At 43.9% G+C, this 19,246-nt stretch overlaps 1 long non-coding RNA gene across 4 annotated transcripts in view; it reads left to right on the plus strand.

Annotated features, from left to right (window-relative positions):
• Positions 1 to 19,246, plus strand: part of LOC134355461 (uncharacterized) — an 88,677-nt gene that overhangs the window by 15,565 nt on the left and 53,866 nt on the right. Inside the window, exon 4 of one of the 4 annotated variants that reach the window (XR_010020087.1) lies at positions 9,984 to 12,311. The exons of 2 other annotated variants lie outside the window; for them this stretch is intronic. This is a non-coding gene — a long non-coding RNA (uncharacterized LOC134355461). Of the gene's footprint in view, positions 1 to 8,600; positions 9,963 to 9,983; positions 12,312 to 19,246 lie in introns of those variants that run through there. One more of the 4 variants, XR_010020086.1, reaches the window with a different exon arrangement.

The raw sequence follows: 19,246 nt of genomic DNA on the forward strand, positions 1-19,246 counted from the left end.
AATGAAAGGGTTAACGTATGAGGAGCGTTTGATGGCTCCGAGCCTTTACTCGCTGGAGTTTAGAAGAATGGGGAGGGGTGGAATCTCAAACATTGAATATTGAAAGGCCTAGATAGAATGGACATGTAGAGGATGTTTCATATCATGGGAGAGTCCAGGACAAGAGGGCACAGCCTCAGAATAGAAGGATGTCACTTTAGAACAGAGATATAAGGGAATTTCTTTAGCCAGAGGATGGTGAATCTATGGAATTCATTGCCATAGATGGCTGACTAGTCCAAGCCATTGTTCTTGCATGGTAAGGGTATCACAGTTTATGGGGAGAAGGCAGGAGAATGAGGTTGATGGGATAATAAATCAGCCATGATGTAATGGCAGTGCAGACTCAGTGGGCTGAAATGTCTAATTCTGCTCTTATAGTCTTCCGCACAGGATTGAATGAGGGGTAGAGGTGGGGAAACTGAGGATTCGAATCTTTCAATGTTCAAAGGCTGCAGTTCCTTCCTTTCCACTATTCTCCAAATCCCCAACTCCCCACCAAAGATTGATTATTTTGGTTTAAAAGTGGCACATCGAGATTGAACAGGAAGGATATGGAGGAAGCTGATAGGGATTGAAGAGAAGAAAGAATAATGTTCATCTTTGCAAAGTACAGCCCCATCTGCCTCCACACATTACACCATTGTACAAGCATGTAGACCATTGTGACACATACTAGTGGTTTTTGTAAATCCAATTACTGCAGGGAGAGAAGTTGGGGGAATTTGCTGGATGTTATTTATAGGGATTATTGTGGCTCAATGTTGGGGTATCTATCATGACTCATACCCTATACTAGTCCTGTAGAAGGAGACGGCTAAATAAATTACGAGCTCTCTCTCTCTCTCTCTCTCTCTCTCACTGCCATCTAGTGTCTACAGAAAGCAGAACATTCACAAACTCTCAACCCAAGAGATTCTGAAGATGCTGTAAGCCTTGAACAATTACACACAAAATACTGGAGGAACTCAACAGGTCAGATAGCATCTATAAACAGTTGACGTCACAGGTCAAGAACCTTCATCAGGACCGGAAAAGAAGGGGTCTTACCTCTTCCACTTGTCACCTCCCAGCTTCTCACTTCATCCACCCTTTCCCTCCCACCTACCTTCTTCCCTCACCTATCACCCGCCAGTTTGTACTCCTTCCCCTCCCTTCACCTTCTTATTCTGACTTCTGTCCGCATCCTTTCCAGTCCTGGTGAAGTCTCAGTTGGGTTCAATTTCTTCCATGGATGCTCCCTGACCTGCTGAGTTCCTCTAGCATTTTGTGCATGTGATTCATAAACTGGAACCTTGAATTCTTAGTCAAAGTACCAAGTGTAGCACGCAATATGGAAGCCTCTCAGATCTTTCACTTCCTCATTTGTTGGGTTTTCCCCTGTTATATTGATCTGCATGAAATTTTAGTACCAGTTATTGGTTATGACCAAAATTGGAGGAGAGGCCAACTCCATCATCAAGACAGCTCTTCACTGGACCTCTGAAGAGCGAAGGAAAGGCAGGAAGCCAAGGCAGCTTGGTGCCATACCACAAAGGCAGAAATGTGAACGCTGAACTACACCGGGTGCTCAATAGAGAAGACGGCTAGGGACAGGCAGAGAAGGAGGAGCTTCATTGCTGCCCTAAACGCCAGTGGCATAATGGGCAGTGAGTAAGTAACTTGTCATGGGCTCAAGAGGCCTGAGCACACGAGATATTGATGGCAGAGAGGAGATGCTACACCTTCAGAGGTGCAGACTTTAATCTGGTGACAATCTGCACACCCAGAGACAATTACAAACACCACAGAATGTTAGGGTTAGGGTTCCGGTTAGGGGTCCTGGTCAACATCTTAGATTAGATTAGATTATGAGGACACTCAGTCCTCATTTATTGTCATTTAGAAATGCATGCATTAAAAAATGATACAATGATCCTCCAGAATGATATCACAAGAAACACAGGACAAACCAAGACTAAAACTGACAAAACCACATAATTATAACATATAGTTACAACAGTGCAAAGCAATACCGTAATTTGATAAAGAGCAGACCATGGGCACGGTAAAAAAAGTCTCAAAGTCCCAATAGCCTCATCATCTCACGCAGATGGTAGAAGGGAGAAAGTCTCCCTGCCATGAACCTCCAAGTGCCGCAAACTTGCTGATGCAGCACCATTGGAAGCACCCGACCGCAGCGGACTCTGAGTCCGTCCAAAAACTTCGAGCCTCCGACCAGCCCTTCAACACTGAGCACCGAGCACCATCCTCTGCCGAGCGCTTCGACCCCGCCCCGGCCACCAAGCAACGAGCAAAGCCGAGGACTCAGGGCCTTCCCCTCCGGAGATTCTGGACCACACAGTAGCAGCAGCAGCGAAGCGGGCATTTCAGAAGTTTCACCAGATGTTCCTCCGTGCTCTCACGTACGTCTCCATCAAATCAGGATTGTGCACGGCACCCTACTTGACAAATAACAGACATCACCACTGGAGATGGCGCCGCCATCTTCTCCTCTCCTCTCAGTTATCTCAAAGGCAACATAATTATCCTGTTATCAATCTCATTACTAGTGGCAGAACTTGCCACATGCCACATGCAGATTGATCGCCAGATCCTTAAAAGTGCAATCCAATTAGTCTCAATATTCTCCTTATCTAAAACATTGCCTTATAAATGGCTCTTTAATTTTCTAATTCCCTTTTAAAGATTTTGATGCACTTGCTTTTGGGCATCTTATTCTAGATTATGGAAACTTGCTTCAGTGAATTTTTAAAAAATCATCCTCTTCTTTTCCCTTTTGTTCCACAACCATGTAATAATGAATAACCATGGAGCAGCAAGGAGAAAATAACATGCGGACGCGAGAAAACCTGCCGATGTTGGAAATCCAAAGCATCACACACAAGAGGCTGGAGGAACTCAGCAGGCCAGACAGTAACTATAGAAAGGAATAAACAGTCGACATTTCTGGCCAAAACCCTTCTTCAGGACATGAAAATGCAACACAAGATAACATAATAAGATGCAAACAACAGGAATTCTGCAGATGCTGGAAATTCAAGCAACATACATCAAAGTTGCTGGTGAACGCAGCAGGCCAAGCAGCATCTATAGGAAGAGGCGCAGTCGGCGTTTCAGGCCGAGACCCTTCGTCAGGACCAACGAAGGTTCTCGGCCTGAAACGTCGACTGCGCCTCTTCCTATAGATGCTGCTTGGCCTGCTGCGTTCACCAGCAACTTTGATGTATGTAACATAATAAGATAGTCTCTTCGAGGGATGCCTACCCTAAAGAAGTTTAAATCTTCTCTTTGATGGGAGTTCAGTGAAACCCTCTCTTACTGCTCCCCTCTGCTGCCCTCCGACTCCTTCCCCCCTCCTTTTTATTCTGGCATCTTCCACCTTCCTTCTCAGTCCCGAAGAAGGGTCTCGGCCCAAAACGTCGACTGCTTATTCATTTTCATAGATATTGCCTGACCTGCTGAGTTTCTCCAGCATTTTGTATGTGTTGTTTTGGATTCCCAGCACCTGCAGATTTTCTTCCATTTATGTAGAATAGGTGTCAGATTTGGTGCTGAAGAAGAACCAATACCAACTGGAATGAAGGAGGTTACAGGGTAATATAGTGTGGGTATTTCAGATTGTGAGCGATGGCATAGGGTAGATAAAAATAGTACAGGGCTTCAAAAGAATAAGTATTGATTTAAGATTAAAGGTATGAGATTTGAGACTGCATAGGAATTTTACTTTAGTATTGTAGAGTTGAAAGATCAGAACTTGGACTATTGTGTTCAGTTCAGGTTGCCTCATTATGGGAAGGATGTGGAAGCTTTAGAAAGGATGCGGAGGAGATTTACCAGGATGCTGCATGGATTAGAGAGCATACCTTATGAAAGGAGGTTGAGCGAGCTAGTACTTTTCTCTTTGGAGCAAAGGAGCGACTTAATGGAGGTGCACAAGAGGCACAGATGGATTGGACAGCCAGTGCCTTTTCCCAGGGCAGAAATCGCTTATATGAGAGGGAATCATTTGAAAGTGACTGGAAGAAAGTATGGGGAGGATGTCAGAGGTAGATTTTCTCACACAGAGAGTGGTGTCACAGTAAGTGTATGGAACGTACTGTCAAGGGTGGTGGTAGAGGCAGATACGTTATGGATATTTAAGAGACTCTTAGATCAGCACACGGATTAAAGAAAGATGGAGGGCTATGCAGGAGAGAAGGCTTAGATTGATCTTACAGTAGGTTAAAAGGTGTGCTGTACTGTTCTATGACCTAGTATGTTAAAATCATTGGAATTTGTGACTTTTGCACAATTCTGTATATTATGTTTTTCCAGTTACGAAATAGCACTTAATGTTGAACTAATACAAAGCCAAGTGCTCTTATTTCAGTTTCCCAACCACTAGACCATGATGCAACCAATCAGGATAATTTCAATAGTACATCTGTAGAAATTGGTTAGAGTGTTCAGTGACAAGCTAAACCTCTTAACCTTCTAAGAAAGTAAAAACACTGGTGCGCTTTCCTTATGATTGCATAATGGCGGGGCATCTCATGAATTTAAAGTTGTTGATTCTCTTCATCACTGATCCCCCAATGTAGACTGGTGCCTGTTCCCCATCCATAGAGTTACACAGCCAAGAAACAGGCCCTTCGGCCCATCTTGTCCAGGCTAGTCTGAGCCAGTCCCATTTGTTTACATTTGGCCCATGTTTCTCTGAACCAAAGGTCTCAACCTGAAGTTCATGGACCCCTTGCCTAGCGGTAGTAGTCCATGGCATTAAAAAGGTTTGGAACCTCAATTCTAAACCCTGCCTATCTAAATCCCTGTCTAACGTCCTTTTAAACATTGCAATTGTTCCTGCCTCTATCACCTACTTTGAATCAGAATCAGATTTAATATCACCAGCATATGTCATGGAGTTTGTTGTCTTTGTAGCAGCAGTACAATGCAATAGATAATAGTAGAGAGAAAAAACTGTGAATTATATTTAGTGTGTGTGTGTATATATATGAAATAGTTAAATAGGTAGTGCAATAGTGCTCATGGGTTCAACGTCCATCTGGAAATCGGATGGCAGAGGGGAAGAAGCTGCTCCTGAATCACTGAGTGAATGCCTTCAGGCTCTTGTACCTCATTCCTGATGGTAGCAATGAGAAGAGGGCATGTCCTGGGTGATGGGGGGTCCTTAATGACAGATGCCGCCTTTTTGCCCTTTGAAGATGTCTTGTATACTGTGAAGGCAAGTGCTCGTGATGGAGCTGACTGAATTCCCCACTTTCTACAGCTTCCTTCGATCCTGTGCAGTCCCCCCACCCCACCCCACCAACCATTTTCCATACCAGACGGTGATGCAGCCAGTTAGAATGCTTTCCGTGGTACATTAGTAGAAATTTGAGAGTGTCTTGGGTGACATACCAAATCCCCTCAAACTCTGACAGTTTGTTCATCATACCCACCACTCCTGTGTGGAAAAACTTGCCTCTCATGTCCCTTTTAAACGTTTTTCCCAACTCACTTTAAATCCATGCCCTCTAGGTTTATATTCCCCTCCTTTGGAATAAAAAGACTGGCCATTCACTCTCTCTAACGCCTTTATTAAGTTAAGTTACCTCTCAGCCTCTTACACTCCAAAGGAAAAAAAATCCCAACCTATCCAGTCTCTGAAGTCCTCCAATTCCAGTAACATACCCATGAATTTTTCCTGTACCCTTCCCTATAGCTCCACGACCAGAACTGCGTACAATACTCCAAGTATGGTCTCATCAAAGTTCTGTACAGCTGTGATATAACATCCCAACTCTTGTACTCAGTGCCAAATACACTCTTTTCACCAGCCGATCCACCTGTCTCTTAACTTTAAGGAAGCTACCACTGCAATTACTCCTACTTCCATGTACTCTAGTCTCTGGCAATCTGCTGTATGGAATCATATGGACATGATCTGATAGGTTATGAATGGTCTGATGGAGTCAACAATAATATTCTTAGAGAAAGCAAAACTATGGGCAAGATATATTTAGTGCCTAGCTATAGGATTGTTGCAATATTACAATTTATGGAGGACACTCAGCCCATCACATCTATGCTAGGCAAGAATGGATTTTGGGCAGCACGGTTGATCCAGGCAGAGGTCAGTGTAATGCTATTACAGTGCCAGCAACCTGCATACAATTCTCCCGTGGTCTGTGAGGATTTTGTACATTCTCTCTGTGACTGCAAGGGTTTCCTTCAGGTGCTCCAGTTTCTTTCCACATTCCAAAGACATATGGGTTAGACCATAAGACACAGGAGCAGAATTAGGCCATTTGGCCCATCGAGTCTGCTCCACCATTCAATCATAGCTGATCCTCTTTTGTCCTCCTCAGCCCCACTCCCTGTAACCTTTGATGCCATGTCCAATCAAAAACCTATCAAGCTCTGCTTTAAATACACCCAACGACCTGGCCTCCGCAGCTGCCCGTGGTAACAAGTTCCCCAAATTCACCACCTGTGGTTAAAGAAATTTCTCCGCATCTCTGTTTTAAATGGATGCCCCTCTATCTGAGGCTGTGCCCTCTTGTCCTACGCTCTCCCACTATGGAAAACATCCTTTCCACATCTACTCTATCTCGGCCTTTCAACATTCAAAAGGTTTCAATGAGTAAGTGGGGTTTAAAGACCAGCGAATCCGGTGAGTGTGGCGAAAGGGTGCAGAACATTGAACACGTTCTGCGCAACTGCCCACTCTCACCTGATTTAGCTGACACTGACCTGCTCAACATCAACCAAACAACACTAGAGTGGCTGGCCGTCTGGTGTGACAAGCTATGTTGAATGAGTAAGTCAATTGATCACATGGGTGTAACTGGGTGGCCTGGGCTCGCTGGGACGGAAGGGCCTGTGCTGTTTCTCTGAATAAAATAAAGTTAATCCCACCCTATGGCTCTTTGTCCATATCCTTGTAGGTTGTGATTAACCCAGTACTTTTTAAATGTGGTGGGAATTTTTGCAACCATCATCTTGACTGCCACTATTCAATGAGTGAAATAATTTCTTTTTTTCAACTCCTCCTTAACTGTTCTATTTATTTAAATCCCTGCCCCAAAGTTACTGTCCTCCCTGCTCTGGGAAATAATTCAATCCAGTTTACCCTGATTCAGCCTTGTTACATGTTTCAATTAAGTGTGCTGTCAGTCCCTATCCCAGTCTAGCCATCCTTTCCTTGTGATTATGACTCTCCCACCCTCCCAACATTCATGAATGTCCCCTTGACCCTTTCGACTGCTGCACATCCTCCCGTACTACGATGACCAGGACTATACGAAGTGCTTTCTCTGTGGCTTATCAATTATTTTGAATGGACTTCCCTTCTCTTGCATTCTGTGCCTCAACAGAAAAAATCAAAAGGGGGTTTAAAGAAGACTCTGTGTCTAAAAAGCGAGGAACTTGCTCCTTTGAGGAGCAGTTGAGACATTTGTGAAGAGATACAAGGTAAATCTTGAGAAAAGGGCCAGATGGCCTAATTCTGGTTCTATAGCGCATTGTCTCATGATCTGAAGAAGATAATACTCATTGCATTGTAAGTAGGGTAGGACCTCCATGTCGATCGTATAACTAACAAGAGAAAATCTGCAGATGCTGGAAATCAAAGCAACACACACAAAATGCTGGAGGAACTCAGCTGGCCAGGCAGCGCCTATGGAAAAGAATAAACAACCAATGTTTCTGGCCGAGACCCTTCATCAGAAAAAAAGCAATCCTGATGAAGAGTCTTGGCCCGAAACGTCAACTGTTTACTCCTTTTCCATAGATGCTACCTGGCCTGTTGAGTTGCTCCAGCATTTTGTGCGCACTGGAAGCATTTAACTGTTGGTTCGAGTGGCTTTGTTCTGGGCAACACCTTCCGAGTAATGTGAATTTATGAGTAGAGAAGTCCATCTTACAGGGAGAATGAAGCATGGATGTGATTAATTGCTTTATAATTTCTATGACATTTCATAGTATTTATCCCTATAGATTGTTGCTGACGCTGATTGCTTTCAAGATGTTTTGGTGTGGATGAAAGCATGTTGTAGCATCATCTTGAGATAATAACATAATTAGCAGCTATGTCAGAGGTGATAACGTGAGGTTCTTGCTCTGTGGGGGGAGGCCCAGCCAAAGATGAAGTGATATATTTATTTCTGTATATGTACTGATTGGCTAGGAGCAATCCACTCTACGTGTGACTTGGTCAGTGAGATAGAGAAAGAAGCACTACAAGGCAAGTTAAAAAATCAGTCTCTGAAGAAAAGCAAATATGACTAATTGTAAGCTATTCTTCTATTGTCTATACATTTACATTTTGGCGATTAAACAAAGTATCTTAATGGTGAATTATAGTTATCTGAGATCCTACACAATTCCTAAAGTTGACAATTGGAGATAGACACACAATTAATGACGTCATTCATTTATTCATAGTTTCTAGGCTTTGTGCCCCAGATTGGATGCAGACTGACTCTTCATGTGTAACAAATCCAAAGAGGGAAGCTACGTTAACATTGTGTTGATAGGGGTCTCTTCGTGAAACATTGACTTGTTATTCCTCTCCATAGATGCTGCCTGACCTGCTGAGGTCCTACAGCACTTTGTGTGTGTTGCCCAAGATGCTGCCTGACCTGCTGAGGTCCTACAGCGCTTACTCAAGATTCCCGACATCTCTTGTACATTTACATTACTATCACTCCTTTCAGGATCCCCTGGAACACCGAAGTGCTTTACACCCCATGACATACTTTGGAAGTGTAGCCAGTAACGGCATCTAGGAAGAACTGCAGTCAACTTGCAAACAGCAAGCTCTCACAAGACGAAATGATATAGATCATCAGTCTCTCTAGCACAGCGAGAAATACTGATAGGGGATAAATCAACCCAGAGAATGAATGGGTCTTTGTTTTTAATAACTTGATTAAAAGACACCACTGGTGACAGCATACTTCTCCCTTGGTATTACGCCAGTCTGCAGTTTTAGAACATCGAACGGTACAGCACAGGAACAGGGCCTTTGGCACACAATGCTGTACCAAACTAATTAAACTAGTAATTGAACACTTTATTAAATGAATCCCTTCAGCCTACACAATGTCAATATCCCTCTATTCTCTGCACATTCATCTGCCTATCTAAGAGCCTCTCAGATTCCTGTATCATATTTGCTACCACCACCACCCTCAGCTGCATATTCCAGACAGCCACCACTCCTTCTGTAAAGTAAGTTTGTCCACACACCTCCCTTAAACTTAGCTCCCCTCACCTTAAATACATGCCGCCCAGTATTAGACATTACAACCCAGGGGGTTTCATAATGTTATAAACTTCTATCAGGAGTTCCTCAGTCTCCGGCGCTCCGGAGGAATCTTTGCCTGTCAAGGTCCCGAACGAACGGTGGCAGGCATCCAATTCCCCGGAGAATGGTCAGCTGCCGCTCGGACTCAGACCACCGATTATTGCCTGCCACATCCCTTCACAGAGAGTCTGCATTCAAAGGCTTTGTGCTCAAACCTAACAGTTCCGTTTCTAATAATAGTTTGTGGTTTTGCATTTGGATTACATTTGTGTGGTCTGGTTTATTTCGAGTCTGATTCTGGGTTTATTCCAGACCTGACTCTGCAATCGCACTTGGGTTCACCACCATGCCTGCATCTCTCATTACATTTGCCCTACTGTGCTGTACTCTTCTATGTCCTATATTCCTCATGTCCTCTCAGAATTTTGTGCTTTTCAATAAAACCATCTCTCATTCTCCCTAGTTCCAGAGCCAATCTATACTATTCTTTACACCCCAATAACGAACCCAATCTGTACTGCATCCTTCCACAAATAAATTGACTAAAGCTGTGCCAAGTATAGATATGGGCTCAGCCGAAATCTGGTTCCCCTGAGTGCACATTCACACACTACCTCAATTTTATTGTGCTTTTTTGCTTTCTACTTCACAGGGACAGCAAGAGATGTGAACGGAGAGATCCAGAGAAAAGTAGAATACACTTGCTGAATTCTTGGCCTCCCATTCCTTGGTAAAATGTCTGATCCTGCCAACTCTCCCCATTCTGCCCTCCCTAAATTCTACAATCTCCTCTTTACTGCCACTCATTGCCCCTCCCCGATATCTTATTCCCAGTCTTGATTCTGTTGTCCCTGCCCAGAACATGTTGTTGTTCTTCATCCCAACCACAAAACATTACTTGAATGCAAGTCGCAGATCAGTCATGATTTTCTTCAGTGGCGAGCAGGCTTAAGGAGCTCTTGTTGGCATATCTCCATAGTATGTGGATGCATCAGGCAACTCTTAGTAAGACAAGGCCTTTGGAAAGGGAACGTCTTGAAACACAGTCTTGTTTCCTTTGACAATTGACAAAAGGGCAGCGCAGTAGCGTAGTGGTTTGTGCAATACTTTACGTTGCTAGCAATCACTGACCGCTGATCAATTACCACTGCTGTCTGTACAGAGTTTGTACATTCTCCCGGTGACTGCATGGGTTTCCTCCCACACGCTTAATACTTAGGGTTGGGTTAGTGAGATGTGGTCATGATACGGTGGTATGGGCTGCCCCAGCACAATCCTTAGACTGTGTTGGCCGTTGACGCCAAACGATGCATTTCAATATTTTGATGTACATGTGACACATAACATTAATCGTAATCAGACTATTCTGCTAATGCTGATCATCTGCATTTGTGTTTGGGGTTTTGGAGGACCTGAGTTGCCCCTGCAAGTGCAGACAAAGGAGGGAAATGGAGGGTGGATCAGGAAAGGAAAACTAGACAATAGCTGTTCAGATTTACCAGTTCCCACCTCCCTTTCATAAGGAACACTTCCTCAGCTCACTCTACACTCTTATCTCAGAGCCCAATTAAAGCTGGATGAAACGAATGCATCCAGAAATAGTGCAGTCATGAATTTTAAAATGTGTGCGAGGACCCTAATGTAATCTGTTTGAGGAGTTTCAGTTCCAATACACAACAGCAGGCTGAACAGATTCAGGTCACTGTGGGAATTTGTTAAGTGGGATACAGACCTTCTTCTGTACATTAAATTCCCTTTGTTTGCTGCTTAGTTAATTAGGCTTTGAAGTTAAAGGTAAATAGCAAATAGTCCTTTTTATAAGCAGACACTTCTCAGTTATATTTAAAGTGTCTCTTCCTTCTGTCCTAGAATACAGCCATTCTTTGATTTACAATCCATTATATTCCATCTATCAAAAAGATACATTTCCAAATATTATTTATTTTTTATTTAGAGATACAGCACAGTAACAGGACATTCCGGCCCACTGAGTCAGCATAGCCCAAATACACCCATGTGACTAATCAGCTTATGTCTTTGGACTGTGGGAGGAAACCAGAGCACCCGGAGAAAACGCACGTGGTCACTGGGTAAACGTACAAACTCCTTGCAAAGAGTGGAGGGAAATGAACCTAGGTCACTGGTACTGTAAAGTTTTTGCGCTAACTGCTTCCCTGTCACCCTGGAAATATTCATTCAGATATTTCTCGTGACATTTGTACTGATCAGTTTTACGCTGGCTCAAAGAGCACCCCATACCCCCAAATCGTACCTGTACTGAATCTCCCCTCCTCTCGCACAACCTCTCATGGACACATTCTACACAATTAGGAAGCTCACCACCGCCTCTACTTTCTGTGGAGTCTGGAAAGAGCTGGACTACGCACATCTACTCTTGTCATTCTACAGACGTGGAGCAGGGAGCATCCTAACAAGGTGCATCACTGCATGATATGAAAATGGCACTGGGGCGGGCAGGAAGGCTCTACAACGGGCAATCATAACTGTCCAATGCATCATCACACCAGCCTTTCTGCTAGCAAGGAAATATATACAGAAAAGTGACGGAAAAGGGCCAGTAACATCATGAAGGATCCGACCTACCCACCTCATGGACTGTTTGCCCCACTCCCATCAGAGAAGAGGCTACGTAGCATCCACTCCAGGACCACCAGACTCAAAAACAGTTACTTTCCCCAAGCAGGAGGGATGATCAACACCTCCACCCACTGACCCAACCACCACTACTTTATCATTTCCTGTCGGAGTCACTTATGTACAGACACTCCTGTGCCTAGCATCATTTTATGGACATACAATCAACCTATGTATATAAACTATCTTACATATTTATATTTTTTGTGTTTTTTAATTGTTATTGTCTTCTTTATCTTATTGTACGTTTTTATTTGTGTTGCATTGGATCCGGAGTAACAATGATTTCTTTCTCCTTTACACTTGTATACTGGTTGAAATGACATTAAGCAATCTTTAATTCCCATCGGCCCCCTGCAGATTTAACACCCACCTACATTCTAGGAACGGTGCAGTGGCCAGGTAATCTACCAACACTTGCATCTTTAGGATGTGGAGGGAAAACTACAGTACTTGGAGGAAATCCATAGGGTCACTGGGCGTACGTGCAAACCCCACATAGACAGTACTGGATGTCAGGTGTGAACTTGATTCTCTGGGCTGGAACCCTAGGAGCTGCATCACTTAGAACAGTGCCAACAGAGAATTTTACCTTTCTCACACACCGACTGTGACTCAAAGAGTCAAAGGCATTCTGGCAAGAAGTTCATAAATTGTGGCATGGTCTTATAGTCATGGAGAGACTAAGGTTCCTAAGATCCGGGGTCCCCAACCTGTTTTGCACCTTGGACCGGTTTAATATTGACAAAATTCTTGCGGACCGGCAGACCAGTGGTGGTGGGGGGGGGGGCTGTTAATCACGACTGGAATATAGGTGATAAATCAACTAAGTAACTTATAAGTGGCTAATACACTCAATGTCGTTTCTAAAAGGGTTTATCTAACAAATTTAATATTAAGCACACAGCGCGTATTTTCCCGTATGAACATATAAAATCATTGCAACACACCAATATTGCTGAATCAGTGGGAGCCCTGGGCTTGTTTTCCTGCAACAAGACGGTCCCATCGAGGGGTGATGGGAGACAGCGATACTCGAAGGGGGTTCCTTATGTCCAGTCTATTCTGCAATTTAGTTTTCGTTGCATTCATTGCAGAAAAGCCCGCTTCGCAGAGATGTTGGAAATGGAAGCAACGTTTTCAGTGCTTTCATGGCTATCTCAGGATATTCAGCCTTGACTTTAATCCAGAATTCCGGCAGAGATGTTATGTCAAACATACTTTTCAGCCCACCGTCACTTGCAAGCTCAAGGAGTTGATCTTCTTCCCGCGCAGACATGGATGACGCGTGGGTAATGACCTTGTGTGCATTCAAGTTCCAACAGTTGGCATGACAGGGAATGAGGAAAGGTGCAGCTGACTCATATTGTTTCATATCGTCAAATCATATCGTTTCTTCGTGGCCCAGTAGCACATGCTTTGCGGCCCGGTGGTTGAGGACCACTGCCTAAGATTGTCATAGCCAAAGGTGGTAGTGGGAATAAGCTGCCACGACTTATAAAGTGCTCCAAATGGCGTGTGTCTCTAACAGCCTCTGACAACCAAGTCCAACTCTTGGCTGTCACGTGTGGCTTAGCTACTAGGCCCGGCGAAACCGTTTCTACTGACAAGAGAAGGGGCAAAGGCGGACCACTGGCACCTCAAAACCAGTTGCTTTGGGCAGGTGGGGCTCGTCAGCCTTGGACGCCAGCCTATCTAAGAGAAGGAAAACTCTGACTTTCAACCTCCACTGCCTTGCGGCCATACCCACCCATGGGAAAGGCCCGAGGAAGAAATCCGGAGCCGGGGCCCCTAAGGCAGTTTGATGTCGTTTACAACTTCACTATGGAATCCCCTGCGACGACACTGGTGCCAAGCTGTATTGGTACTTACCCTTCCCTTGGAGTACATCAGTGACGTGGAGGGGGGGATCCCACTGCATGGGGAACAGCCGGTTCTTCAAATCTTCCCACCCAGGTTTGCACCCTGGAGAGGACACAGTCCACCAGAGGTGCAAACCCATGATCCCCTGGGATTGACAGCTGTCTACTACTACATGGAGAGGTATGGCCTAGAAACAGGCCCTCCAGCCCACTGAGGCTATGCCAACAATCAACCACCTATTTATACTAATCCTCCTTCTTTCCCTCTGCATTTCCTATCAACTCTTCCCAGATTCCATGACCTAAACATTAGGGGCAGCTTACAGTGGCCAGTCAACTGACCAACTTGCACATCTTTTGCATGTGGGGAGAAACTGGAGCAGCTGGAGGAATCCCACGTAGTCACGAGGAGAAAACGCAAAGCTCCGCGTTCCCAGCACTGGAGGTCAGGACTGATCCAGGTCACTGGAGCTAAAATAGCGGCAGCTCTGGTTGCTGCAGCATTCAATGTGGAGTGGTCTAGTAACGTAGCCGTTAGTGCAATGCTTTACAGTGCCAGCGGAAAGATTGAGTTTCAGCTCCTGCCACTGTTAGTAATGTTCTCCCCATGACTGCGTGGGTTTCCTCCCACAATCTAAAGAATTACAGTTAGGGTTTGTGAGTTGTGGCCATGCTATGCGTGAGGCAGACTCAATGGGCGGAATGGCCTAATTCTGCTCCTATGTCTTATGTTGGCATCGGAAGCATAGCAACATTTCCGGCTCGCCCAGCCCCATCCTAACTGATTTGATTTGACGCAAATGATGCAAATCACTGTATGTTTTGATGTATATGTATAAAGATAATCTCAAAAAAAACAAAAGAATGTCACGCAGTAGAAGGTGCTGTGTTTCAAGTGAGAGGATTAGATTAGATTAGATTAGATTATGAGGACACGCAGTCCGCTTTTATTGTCATTTAATAATGCATGCATTAAGAAATGATACAATGTTTCTCCAGAATGATATCACAGAAACACTTGACAAACCGACTGAAAAACTGACAAAAACCACATAATTATAACATATAGTTATAACAGTGCAAAGCAATATTGTAATTTGATAAAGAACAGACCATGGCACGGTAAAAAGTCTCAAAGTCTCTCGAAAGTCCCATCATCTCATGCAGACGGTGAACCTCCAGCGCCGCAAACTTGCCGATGCAGCATCCTAGAAGCATCACAGTCCGTCTCTGAGTCCGTCCGAAAACTCCGAGCCTCCGACTAGCTCTCCGACACCGAGCACTGAGCACCATCCCTGCCGAGCGCTTCGACCCCGGCCCCGGCAACAGGCAATAGGCAAGGCCGAGGATTTGGGGCCCTCCCCTCCGAAGATTCTCGATCGCACAGGAGCAGCGGCAGCAAAGCGGACATTTCAGAAGTTTCTCCAGGTGTTCCTCCGTGCTTCTCACGGCTGTCTCCATCAAATCAGGATTGTGCATGGCCCCCTAGTTAACACATATGATATCATTCGGAACGCTGCACGCGCTGCGTCGCACCGCCATCTTCTTCTCCCTCCTGAGGATAAACCTAAGTTCGAGTTGCCCCCTGAGGTGGGCATCAAATATTCTTCATCAGTATTTCAAAGAAGAGCTGAGGATTTCTCCCCAGGATCTTGGCCAACCTTTAACTCTCATCCTACACCATGAAAACTGATCCCATGATTACCACATCATAGTTTATCAGTGATCATTGAAGCTGATATTGCCTGCAACAATATCTACACATCAACAAGTACTTCAATGGCTGTAAAGCTCTTTGGGGATGATCTGAGGTCATGAAAGTATTTCTATAAATGCAAGTCTTTCTCAGTTTCACAAGCAGGAAGATAACTTTTTAAAAGCTTTTTCATTTAGCTGCGCTGTTCTCACACACACACACATATATATAATAGTTAAAATTAAGTAAGTAGTGTAAAATAGGATAAAAATTTTAAAAAGTGAGGTACTGTTCATGGATTCAATGTCCATTCAGAAATCGATGGTACTGTATAGGGGAAGAAGCTGTTCCTGAAACATTGACTGAGTCCCTTCGAGCTTCTCTACCTCCTTGCTGATGGTGGGAATGAGAAGAGCGCATGTCCTGGGTGATGGGGCTCCTTAATGATGGACACCGCCTTTTTTGAGGCATCATTCCTTGAAATTGTCCTGGATACTACAAGTATAATTGCCTGGAAGGACAACTCTCTCTTCTGCTTGCAATATTGACAGAGGCCAAAAAACGTTACCATGCACTGCATACCAATCACTTTGTAAATATAAGCCAAGGGCCTCAAATGTATAGCAACACAGTTGGTAATTGGATTTTAATATTTAAACCTCGTCCCGAGAACTTGAAAATAGATAACCCTGACATTCCTGTAAACATTGATTGTTTGGCTAACCATTTATTGTTCCATTTACTTCAACAACATAAATTTACCAGACTAGCTGGAATCTAGAAAGGCCCTTGGGATCAAATGAAGTTTGTATCCAAGGTACAGCTCATTCTTATTTCCCACTTGCAATAAATAAGTTGTTTTAATTTACGTCGTGCATCAATTATTTATGCTTTTGTTATTGCATTCTCTGGGGCTTCAATAGTTTTCAATGGGAGGAACTCCAGGTTAATTAAAGAAATCTAAGGGTTTGGGATGGCACAGTAGCATAATGCTTAGCAGAACGCTTTACAGCACAGGTGATGCGGGTTCAGTTCCTACCGCAGCCTGTAAGGAGTTTGTACATTCTTCCTGTGACCGCATAGGTTTCCTCTGAGTGCTCCAGTTTCCTCCCATAGTCCAAAGATATACCACCTCGGTTAACAGGTCATTGTAAATTGTCCTGCGATTGGGCTAGGATTAAATCGGGGGTTGCTGGGCAGATTGGCTCAAAGGGCCAGAAAGGCCTGTTCCATGCTGTATCTCATCTCAATAAGTAAATCTTAAAAATCTATCCATTTCTATTCTGAATATCATTTTTTTCTTTGCTTAATGTATGAACACCTGCAGCCCCTTTCACTGCCATTGCAAAGTTCAAAGTAAATTTATTATCAAAGTGCATATACGTCACCACATACAACCCTGAGATTAATCTTCTTTCCGGCATACCCAATAAATCCAATAACTGTAATAGAAACAATGAGAGACCATAACAAGGTGGAAAACCAATGTGCAAGAGACAACAAAGTGTGCAAATACAAAAAGAAAGAAAATAAGAATAATAATAATAAATAAGCAATAAATATTGAGAACATGAGATGAAAAGTCCTTCGAAGCGAGTCCATAGGTTGTGGGAACAATTCAATGATGGGGCAAGTGAAGTTAACAGCTGTGGTTCCTGACCCTGATGGTGTGGATCCTGAGGCTCCTGTACCTCCTTCCTGATGGCAGCAGTGAGAAGAGAGGTGGTGGGAGTCCCTGATGATGGATGGTGTTTTCCTGTGACAGCGCTCCATGTAGATGTGTTCAGAAGTGGAGAGGGCTTTACCCATGACGGACTGGGATGTACCCACTACCTATTGTAGAATTTTCCATTCAAGTGCATTGGTTTTTCCATACCAGACTGTGATACAGCCGATCAATATACTCTCCACCACACATCTATAGAAGTTTGTCAAAATTTTAGATATCATGCCAAATCTTGCAAAACTCCTAAGGTAGTAGAGGCACTCCCATGCTTTCTTCATAATTGCACAAATCCTCTGAAGTGAAAAGATTGAGGAACTTAAAGTTGCTGACTCTCTCCACCTCTGACCCTCTAAAGAGAACTGGCTCATGGTCCACTGGTTTCCTCCTCCTGAAGTCAATAATCAGCTCCTTGGTCTTGCTGACGTTGAGTTGCATGTTGTTGTTGTGGCGCCACTCAGCCAGATTTTCAATCTCCCTCCTATATGCTGATTCGTCACCATCTTCACAATATAGGAGTTCTTATTTTAGCCCGACATGGTTGTCCCCTTATGCCAATGCTACTCTTACCAGTTGCACACTCTCCAGCTAGGGAAGTCACCCTCAAGATCCCATCACATTCTTCTGAGCCCTAGAGAATAAAACTACTCAGAAACTTTGTATAACTGTAAGAGTGGCACAAAGAAACTGGATGCAAAAAAAAAAGACATACATTTGAAAGCTGGTTGAGTTTACCTACCCCAGCCAGCTTCAGTTTTGACATGCCTTGCTGTTGCTACTTTTGGGTCAAGTATAGTCATGGTATATGGTGGCTTTCAGTTCAAGGACAAGTACCTGCTAACTTATCTTCCCAACTACCACCAAGTTCTTCTACATCTCCTAAAAGTGGTGTCACAAGTAGACAGGATGGTGAGGCAGCATTTGGCATGTTGACCTTCAGCAGCCAGGAGTTGGGACTTCTGCTGCAGCCATACATGGTGTTGGTGAGGCCACACCTGGAGTACTGTGTACAGTTTTGGCTGTCCCCATTATAGGAAAGACCTCGTTAAGCTGGAAAGAGCACAATGACTTACAAGGATGTTTCAGGGCTTGAGGGCCTGAGTTATGGGGAGAATTACATAGAATATAGAACAATATGGCACAGTACAGACCAGGATGTTGTGCCATACTTTTAACCCACTGTCAAGATCAATCTAACCCCTCCCTGTAATGTGGGGGGCAGTTTTGAGGATCCAAAGAGTGAAACAGAAAACACAGATTTAGAATGGGTACATTAACTATTTATTTAAAAATGAACAGTGAAACACTAAACTGGGTGTCTAGTTAAACAAGTGTTCATCTAAACTACCCAAAACCACAATACAGGACACTCAGTTACCCTTTAATTTAGCGGGTACTCTGTTAAATCTCCCCAAACTATAAAACCAAATAAGAGAGCATGTTATGAATGGATACTTAACTAAACATAGGCGGTGGGGGCGGTTTTGTCTGCAATGCTCTTCTCAATGGTCTGATTGTGACTTCAGCCTGGAGTGGGCCTCGGGGATGGCAGGAAAGAAAGGGGGCAAACCTCCCATACATGCTACTGGCACCGGAAATAAGTGCTGTGGCTCACAAACCAGCCAATGGGAAAGAGCAGCCGCAACCTTTAAATGGGCTAATGACTGACATGTGGTTTTTCAACCGGCAAATAAGGCACATCGTCTCATGACGGTGCCTAACTAAAAGAGTTTCTTAGATGTCCCTAATGTATCTGCCTCTACCACCACCTCTGGCAGCGTATCCCACGTAGATTAATTGTGATGAGCTTGCAAAAATCATTATAATCTGGCAATGATAAGGAAAGTTGAAGTCTAGACTATCTTAAGAAACTTCACAACAGAGAAACTCATTCGCAATCAGTTATTCAAAGTGTATGTTAAGATATTATCAACATATAGGACTCTGCCTTTCAAACTTGATTCTACTAATTTCAGTTT

This window comes from Mobula hypostoma, chromosome 13 (assembly GCF_963921235.1).
Source record: "Mobula hypostoma chromosome 13, sMobHyp1.1, whole genome shotgun sequence".
Classification (NCBI taxonomy): domain Eukaryota; kingdom Metazoa; phylum Chordata; class Chondrichthyes; order Myliobatiformes; family Myliobatidae; genus Mobula; species Mobula hypostoma.